Source organism: Triticum dicoccoides, chromosome 5A, assembly GCF_002162155.2.
Source record: "Triticum dicoccoides isolate Atlit2015 ecotype Zavitan chromosome 5A, WEW_v2.0, whole genome shotgun sequence".
Lineage (NCBI taxonomy): Eukaryota > Viridiplantae > Streptophyta > Magnoliopsida > Poales > Poaceae > Triticum > Triticum dicoccoides.
Genome location: NC_041388.1, coordinates 629764700 through 629773902, shown reverse-complemented (window position 1 = coordinate 629773902; position 9203 = coordinate 629764700). Strand labels below are relative to the sequence as shown.

Sequence of the window (9203 nt, the reverse complement as noted above, 5' to 3'; positions counted from 1 at the left end):
CTACATCTATCCACTCGGGAACTCAACCTGAGAATCATCATCAGATATGCAACAGGAGTCCTAAACATGGGGTCCGTCTAATACTAACTAGCAGGCTACTTTACACTCACACTAGAAAACACATACTCCCTAGGGCTAAGGGCGTAAGGCGGAATGCACCTGCGGGCAGGGGGGCGTTGAGCGTGGAAGGACGGACGGCGCAGAAGGAGTATCCGTCGGCGAGGAACGCGGCATTTGCGGCGAACGCGAGGCCGTCATGGGCACCACGGAAGAAGGGGCGCGCAGCCCTCGGGACCGCCATCGCGGCCCCGGCGGTCACCAAGGTAACGCTATGGGCGTCGGTCGCGTGCGGCAAGGGTCGAGGAGCGAGGGTGAGAGGCGGTAGCAACAGGGGTCGTCCGTCCGTGTGCTCTTTCTTGGTCTCGCCGGGTTTCGGGGTTCTGGAGAAGTACCTGTTTATTGACGAACTGGTCTCAATGTCAGGCTTCTTGGGCAGCAATAGGCAGCGTCCTTACCAACCAAATAAGAAATTCCATGCTGCCAGGCGTGGATCCGGCGGCGAGCAACGGAGGGAGCGAGGGCGGGTCGGGAGTCCGGATGCAGTGACCAGCGGAGGCAGTGACGCCGGGTCGTCGGACGTCGGAGGAAGGTCCGAAGACTGCGGCTATGGGAGCGAGTCCAGGGGGCACCGACGCCGCGTCGGGCCGTGCGCCGGTGGGGCGATGACACTCTAGAAAGAAAAGGGACGAGCGAGAGGAGGCTGCGTCGGAGGGAAATAAAACAGGCTACCAGTAACTGAGATCTGGCAATGTCTTTTTTTTCTGAGAGAGAAAGATCTGAGAATGACTCGGGTTGAAATGAAATGACTCTCGGGACTTATCTGTCCTCCAACCTAGATTCAGCGGTCAATAAAGAGTCAAAGAGAAATCTTTAGTTTCAGTTCCCAGCATGTCCATCGTCACCTTGAACTAGCAGTGTTACCCGTGCAGTTGCGCCGCTAGATTTTTTTTACATGTGTTATTTTTATGTAATTGAACATCAAGAAATCATTACATCAAGCATGAACATTTAATTTTGCACATTAGTATAGTGTTCCGTGGAGATCAAAAGTGCCAGCTGCCCATCGCTCGAACACAAAAAGGTGCCACTTGGTGTGCATTTATATTAGGAAAAGTATATATGGTATATTTGGAAACCAATTATGGCAATATGAAAATGACTGTTTCATCCGCGTGCTGTCATGTGAACATCTGGAGCCTCTCTTCTTCCTTGGGTTGATGGGCTCCCCACCTACCACTGCCGCCGACCTCAGAGTGGCCGCCTCCTTGCACGAAATCATTGGTGGAGCGTGAACCAAATCGGGCAAAAGTGCAAGGAAGATTAGAGAAGCCAGAAGATTAGCAAGGTGTTTACCATTAGGACAAGCTTAGCCTTGCAATATTTCTCAGGGAGCGGGGTGGACCCTCTGCTCTCCCAGTGCATGAAAATGGCCCTTTGGCGTTGTTGAGCCAAGCATCCCTTGCAGCCCGATCAAATGTCACCTCAAGAAATCCACCTGATACCAAAGATACCGACTTGCTGAATCTCACTTTAGATTTACACTCATTTCTTAGGGCGACAAGAACTGGCAGCATGGAAAACATCTCATCATCGCTGTTTGCTGTATGATCCAGTGTAGTGAGCTGGTTATGAATGAACTCACTCATGAAGATCAAAAGTCCTTGCTCACTTTTCCATTCCATTGAAGCTTTTGCTTGAATTGATTGAACGAACGACGCTAGCGAGCTACTCTTCCATGCTCAGCAAAGGATTTCCGCTGACTGATCTAGCTAGTTACTTGTAAACTTCAACACATACATGAGCTTTTTGGCTGAAAAGGTCAAAATGAGACCTGTAATTTCTTGTGGGCTTCACACATTAGTAGTCAGCTAGTTAGGTTGAGAGCCAAATTATTGTAGTACCCTTTTTATAGCCAGAAATAGACTAGCCCATCATGCACCCAAATCTCACATAGTGTATGCCCTTTTTCCTGTCCTTTTCCACACCATCATCTAAGGGCATGATTAGGGCTGTCATGGAGACACCATCACTGTGAGACATTTCAAACGGCTGTAGATTACCATCTTTACCATGCAGGATGAAATGGAGGAGTTTCTTGTGGCATTTCCTATCTCCAGGTCTTGTTCGTCAACCTAACAACCTCTATTTCCTCCTCAGTTCAGATTTCCTTGGTTGTGACAAGTGAATCTTCTTCCGATAAGTCAAATGCATTCTCTTTGAAATTCGAACGGGCAACTCCTCTCTTTGGTCTCTTGCTGGCTATGTCCCCATGAGTAATGTTGGTGGTAACAATTCTCTTCTCAATGATATCATCATCCCTCTTATGAGGATTTGCTTGGTGCCTCTTTGTTCCTGAAAGCCAGAAAAATGTTGGACACACTTTTCGATAAAAAATGTCGGACACATTTTTTGCAAAAACAATTGTTGGACAGATTGAAAGAATTGAATGTAATGCAAGTATGTATGCATCAAATGAATCCCAAACATAAAACTATTAACATGGTTGACGTTTAACTACTCATTCTTTGATCCACCCAATCTAATTATGCTCGCTTACTGCACATAGTAGCCTTGTAAAATATATTGCTGAATGATTAGTTAAATGCATGAGATGGAAAACTTATCAATAAATAACAATGATGTCACAATCAATAGCCTCGTATACTACACCGCGCAAAAAAGCTAGGGTACCTTTGCCTCCCGCCGGCGCTGCAGTCGGTCCGCCTTGTCTCCGGTGGCCTTAGGGCCATGGGAGTGGAGTGGATCCCGACCCTTGCCCGTGGGAGGGCTCTATTTTTCATATTTGTTTTAGTTTTGTTAGGGTTTGTGTCGTGCTCAGGAAGGTGAGATGGCGTAGCTAGGCTCCCTGAAGATGAAATAAGGTTCTCCCTGCCTAGGCCCCGTTCCGGTGGTACTTTTAGCATCACCGGTGCGCGTGTGGAGGTGTGTCTCCGGCAGATCTCTCTTTGGTGGATTTGCTCGGATCTAGTCATCGTTTGTCTATGTTTCTTATGTCTCTAGGTTGTATTCTTCTGATCAACGCTACTCTTCATCGGTGGCGGTTGATGTTCTATTGCGATGATCCTATGGTGCATAGCACGAAGACTTCCAGACTGCCTACTACAAAAAGTTTTGCTCGGCTCCGACGAGGGAGGGGCGATGACAGCGGTGCGCCTTCGGCTCGCTTCAGTGCTTATAGTCGTTGCTAGGTGGTCTACGGAGCTGGATGTAATTTTATTATTTTTATTGTTTCTTGTACTACGATACTGGAAGATGAATAGATCGGAAGTTTTTCCGCAAAAAAATATGACACCGCACATCAAACTTATAAAAATAATAATATTATGACCGTGTAATTTGATAACATGGAAAATGCAATGTTGCATAAACTAAAGCATTTCCATGAATAACTTATTTATATCTAAATTTAGGAACAAAAATAGCAAGTTAAACGCACACACTTGCAGTACCAGCAGAATGTGGAGAGTTTTTGGCATACTTCCCCTGTACAGTTTAGAATAAAGTAGATATTTTAATTAGAAGTAAAGATAAATGTAGCAATCAAATTACAGATTCAAGAGTTTAGCGGTTACACTGCAAAACAACAACTGTTAACGTATTTTCATACATGGACCTAGTTCCAATGGCGGAGCTAGACGGGTGAACATAGAAAATGATGGGGAGGTGTGGGGGCAAAAAACTTACCTGGCCGGTTCAACCTACAAATCTCTACCAAGGACAGATAAAAAATTCACCACCACAAAAACCAAGAGTCCTGCACGACAGAATCATAAATTAGACCACTAGAGAAACATTCTAATCAGAAGTTCATATGCGAAAATACATATCTATGCAAACACAGCTAGATGCGAACAGGAAAGCCGAGTGAATCCAGCTGACTTTGGCCGTCCGATTCGGCGGCTATGTGATTTATGTAGGGTAGAGATAAACAGAGGTTGTAAATTCAATGGTAGATATTAAGATCATAGCTTTAGCGCGAGGCCCCTGCAAACACAATAGCACCGACATAACATGCTAGTTAAAACTATGATTGACATGCTATATCTTTAGGTGGGAAAACAGAAGGTGGGGTGGTAACTCGAAATTCAAAACTGGTGTATTAATTATAGTAATAGAGATCGATGTTATTATACATAGAACACATATGACACTGCAATGATCAAGTAATACTTATGTAGCTCCGTAGCATACAAAGAATTGAATAATAATCCAGTGATCCATGTCTGAATTCAGAGGTTCAATACAGATCTAACGATATTTAGCATAGTAACATACAGTGCATTATTAAGTTCAGTCACACAGGCAAATTTAAATTACAAATTCCAAAATAGGAATTTTTTCACTATAAATTATTAAGTTAAGATCAAACCATAGATGATAAATCTAGGGAAGGGACTGATTCATTTAATTAAGTTGACAATTAAGCCTTCAAATTGTTTGACTCAGGAACACATCTTCCAAATCAACCACGCCTCAAATAGAAGAAACTTGTACTGACCTTGCGCCATTTACACCTAAATAAATATAGCCGAACCATTGATCTACATCTATCCACTCGGGAACTCAACCCGAGAATCATCATCAGATATGCAACAGGAGTCCTAAACATGGGTCCGTCTAATACTAACTAGCAGGCTACTTTACGCTCACACTAGAAAACACATACTCCCTAGGGCTAAGGGTGTAAGGCGGAATGCACCTGCGGGCAGGGGGGCGTTGAGCGTGGAAGGACGGACGGCGCAGAAGGAGTATCCATCGGCGAGGAACGCGGCATTTGCGGCGAACGCGAGGCCGTCATGGGCACCACGGAAGATGGGGCGCGCAGCCCTTGGGACCGCCATCGCGGCCTCGGCGGTCACCATGGTAACGCTGTGAGCGTCGGTCGCGTGCGGCAAGGGTCGAGGAGCGAGGGTGAGAGGCGGTAGCAACAGGGGTCGTCCGTCCGTGCGCTCTGTCTTGGTCTCGCCGGGTTTCGGGGTTCTGGAGAAGTACCTGTTTATTGACGAACTGGTCTCAATGTCAGGCTTCTTGGGCAGCAATAGGCAGCGTCCTTACCAACCAAATAAGAAATTCCATGTTACCAGGCGTGGATCCGGCGGCGAGCAACGGAGGGAGCGAGGGCGGGTCGGGAGTCCGGATGCAGTGACCAGAGGAGGCAGTGACGCCGGGTCGTCAGACGTCGGAGGAAGGTCCGAAAACTGCGGTGATGGGAGCGAGTCCAGGGGGCACCGACGCCGCGTCGGACGGTGCGCTGGTGGGGCGACGACACTCTAGAAAGAAAAGGGACGAGCGAGAGGAGGCTGCGTCGGAGGGAAATAAAACAGGCTACCAGTAACTGAGATCTGGCAATGTCTTTTTTTCTTTTTTTGAGAGAGAAAGATCTGAGAATGACTCGGGTTGAAATGAAATGACTCTAGGGACTTATCTGTCCTCCAACCTAGATTCAGCGGTCAATAAAGAGTCAAAGAGAAATCTTTAGTTTCAGTTCCCAGCATGTCCATCGTCACCTTGAACTAGCAGTGTTACCCGTGCAGTTGCGCCGCTAGATTTTTTTTACATGTGTTATTTGTATGTAATTGAACATCAAGAAATCATTACATCAAGCATGAACATTTAATTTTGCACATTAGTATAGTGTTCCGTGGAGATCAAAAGTGCCAGCTGCCCATCGCTCGAACACAAAAAGGTGCCACTTGGTGTGCATTTATATTAGGAAAAGTATATATGGTATATTTGGAAACCAATTATGGCAATATGAAAATGACTGTTTCGTCCGCGCGCTGTCATGTGAACATCTGGAGCCTCTCTTCTTCCTTGGGTTGATGGGCTCCCCACCTACCACTGCCGCCGACCTCAGAGTGGCCGCCTCCTTGCATGAAATCATTGGTGGAGCGTGAACCAAATCGGGCAAAAGTGCAAGGAAGATTAGAGAAGCCAAAAGAATAGCAGGGTGTTTACCATTAGGACAAACTTAGCCTTGCAATATTTCTCAGGGAGCAGGGTGGACCCTCTGCTCCGCCAGTGCATGAAAAATGGCCCTTTGGCGTTCTTGAGCTAAGCACCCCTCGTGGCCCGATCAGATGTCACCTCAAGAACTCCACCTGATACCAAAGATACCGACTTGCTGAATCTCACTTTAGATTTACACTAATTTCCTAGGGCGACAAGAACTGGCAGCATGGAAAACATCTCATCATTGCTGTTTGCTGTATGATCCAGTGTAGTGAGCTGGTTATGAATGAACTCACTCATGAAGATCAAAAGTCCTTGCTCACTTTTCCATTCCATTGAAGCTTTTGCTTGAATTGATGGAACGAACAATGCTAGCGAGCTACTCTTCCATGTTCAGCAAAGGATTTCCGTTGACTGATCTGGCAAGTTTCTTGTTAACTTCAACACATACATGAGCTTTCTGGCTGAAAAGATCAAAATGAGACCTGTAATTTCTTGCCGGCTTCGCACATTCGTAGTAAGCTAGTTAGGTTGAGAGCCAAATTATTGTAGTACCTTCTTTATAGCCCGAAATTGACTAGCCCATCATGCACCCAAATGCACCCAAATCTCACATAGTGTATGCCATTTTTCCTGTCCTTTTCCACACCATCATCTAAGGGCATGATTAGGGCTGTCATGGAGACACCATCACTGTGAAACATTTCAAACGGTTGTAGATTACCATCTTTACCATGCAGGATGAAATGGAGGAGTTTCTTGTGGCATTTCTTATCTTCAGGTCTTGTTCTTGTCAACCTAACAACCTCTATTTCCTCCTCAGTTCAGATTTCCTTGGTTGTGACATGTGAATCTTCTTCCGATAAGTCAAATGCATTCTCTTTGAAATTCGAACGGGCAACTCATCTCTTTGGTCTCTTGCTAGCTATGTCCCTGTGAGTAATGTTGGTGGTAACATTGCTCTCCTCAATGATCTCATCATCCCTCTTATGAGGATTTGCTTGGTGCCTCTTTGCTCCTGAAAGCCAGAAAAATGATGGACACACTTTTCGATAAAAAAATGCCGGACACATTTTTTGCAAAAACAATTGTTGGACAGATTGAAAGAAGTGAATGTAATGCAAGTACGTATGCATCAAATGAATCCCATACATAAAACTATTAACATGGTTGACGTTTAACTACTCATTCTTTGATCCACCCAATCTAATTATGCTCGCTTACTGCACATAGTGGCCTTCTAAAATATATTGCTGAATGATTAGTTAAATGCATGAGATGGCAAACTTATCAATAAATAACAATGATGTCACAATCAATAGCCTCGTATACTACACCGCACAAAAAAGCTAGGGTTCCTTTGCCTCCCGCCGGCGCTGCAGTCAGTCTGCCTTGTCTCCGGTGGCCTTAGGGCCATGGGAGTGGAGTGGATCCCGACCCTTGCCGGTGGGAGGGCTCCGTTTTTCATATTTCTTTTAGTTTTGTTAGGGTTTGTGTCCTTCTCAGGAAGGCGAGATGGCGGCGGCTCCTTGAAGGTGGAATAAGATTCTCCCCGACTATGACCCGTTCCGATGGTACTATCAGCATCACCGGTGGGCGTGTGGAGGTGTGTCTCTGGCAGATCTCTCTTTGGTGGATTTGCTCGGATCTAATCGTTGTTTGTCTATGTTTCTTATGTCTCCAGGTTTTATTCTTCTGATCAACGCAACTCTTCATCGGTGGCGGTTGATGTTCTATTGCGATGGTCCTATGGGGCCATAGCACGAAGACTTCCCAACTGCCTACTACAAAAAGTTTTGCTCGGCTCCGATGAGGGAGGGACGATGATAGCGGCGCGCCTTCGGCTCGTTTCAGTGCTTGTATACGTCGCTAGGTGGTCTACGAATCTGGATGTAATTCTTTTTATTTTTAGTGTTCGTTGTACTACCATAATTGAAGATGAATAGATTGGAGGTTTTTCCGCAAAAAAATACGACACCGCACATCAAACTTGTAAAAATAATAATATTATGACCGTGTAATTTGATAACATGGAAAATGCAATGTTGCATAAACTAAAGCATTTCCATGAATAAGTTATTTATATCTAAAATTTAGGAACAAAAATAGCAAGTTAAACGTACATACTTGTAGTACCAGCAGAATGTGGAGAGTTTTTGGCATAATTCCCCTGTACAGTTTAGAATAAAGTAGATATATTAATTAGAAGTAAAGATAAATGTAGCAATCAAATTGCAGATTCAAGAGTTTAGCGGTTATGCTGCAAAACAACAATTGTTAACGTATTTTCATACATGGACCTAGTCCCAATGGCGGAGCTAGACGGGTGAATATAGAAAATGATGGGGAGGGATGGGGGCAAAAAACTTACCTGGCCGGTTCAACCTACAAATCTCTACCAAGGACAGATAAAAAATTCACCACCACAGAAACCAAGAGTCCTGCACAACAGAACCATAAATTAGACCATTAGAGAAACATTCTAATCAGAAGTTCATATGCGAAAATACAAAACTATGCAAACACAACTAGATGCTACCAGGAAAGCCGAGTGAATCCAGCTGACTTTGGCCGTCCAACTCCGCGGCTATGTGATTTATGTAGGGTAGAGATAAACAGAGGTTGTAAATTCAATGCTGGATATTAAGATCATAGCTTTAGCGCGAGGCCCCTGCAAACACAATAGCACCGAGATAACGCGCTACTTAAAACTATGATTGACATGCTATATCTTTAGGCGGGAAAACAGAAGGTGGGGTGGTAACGCTAAATTCAAAACTGGTGTATTAATTATAGTAATAGAGATCGATGTTATTATACATTGAACACATATGACACTACAATGACCAAGTAATACTTATGTAGCTCCGTAGCATACAAAGAATTGAATAATAATCCAGTGATCCAAGTCTGAATTCAGAGGTTCAATACAGATCTAACGAAATTTTGCATAGTAACATACAGTGCATTATTAAGTTCAGTCAACAAATTTAAATTACGAATTCCAAAATAGGAAATTTTTTCCCTATAAATTATTAAGTTCAGATGAATAAATCTAGGGAAGGGACTGATTCACTTAATTAAGTTGACAATTAAGCCTTTAAACTGTTTGACTCTGGAACACATCTCCCAAATCAACCACGCCTCAAATAGAAGAAACTCGTACTGAC

General features: G+C 44.4%; 1 long non-coding RNA gene across 1 annotated transcript; it reads right to left on the bottom strand.

Moving 5' to 3' along the window:
- Positions 1-6946: 6946 nt before the first annotated feature.
- LOC119303572 lies at positions 6947-8936 on the bottom strand. The gene is made up of 4 exons (XR_005147951.1): positions 8573-8936; positions 8405-8474; positions 8161-8203; positions 6947-7051 (listed from the first exon to the last, which is right to left on the bottom strand). It is a non-coding gene; the product is annotated as an uncharacterized LOC119303572 (long non-coding RNA).
- Positions 8937-9203: the final 267 nt, after the last annotated feature.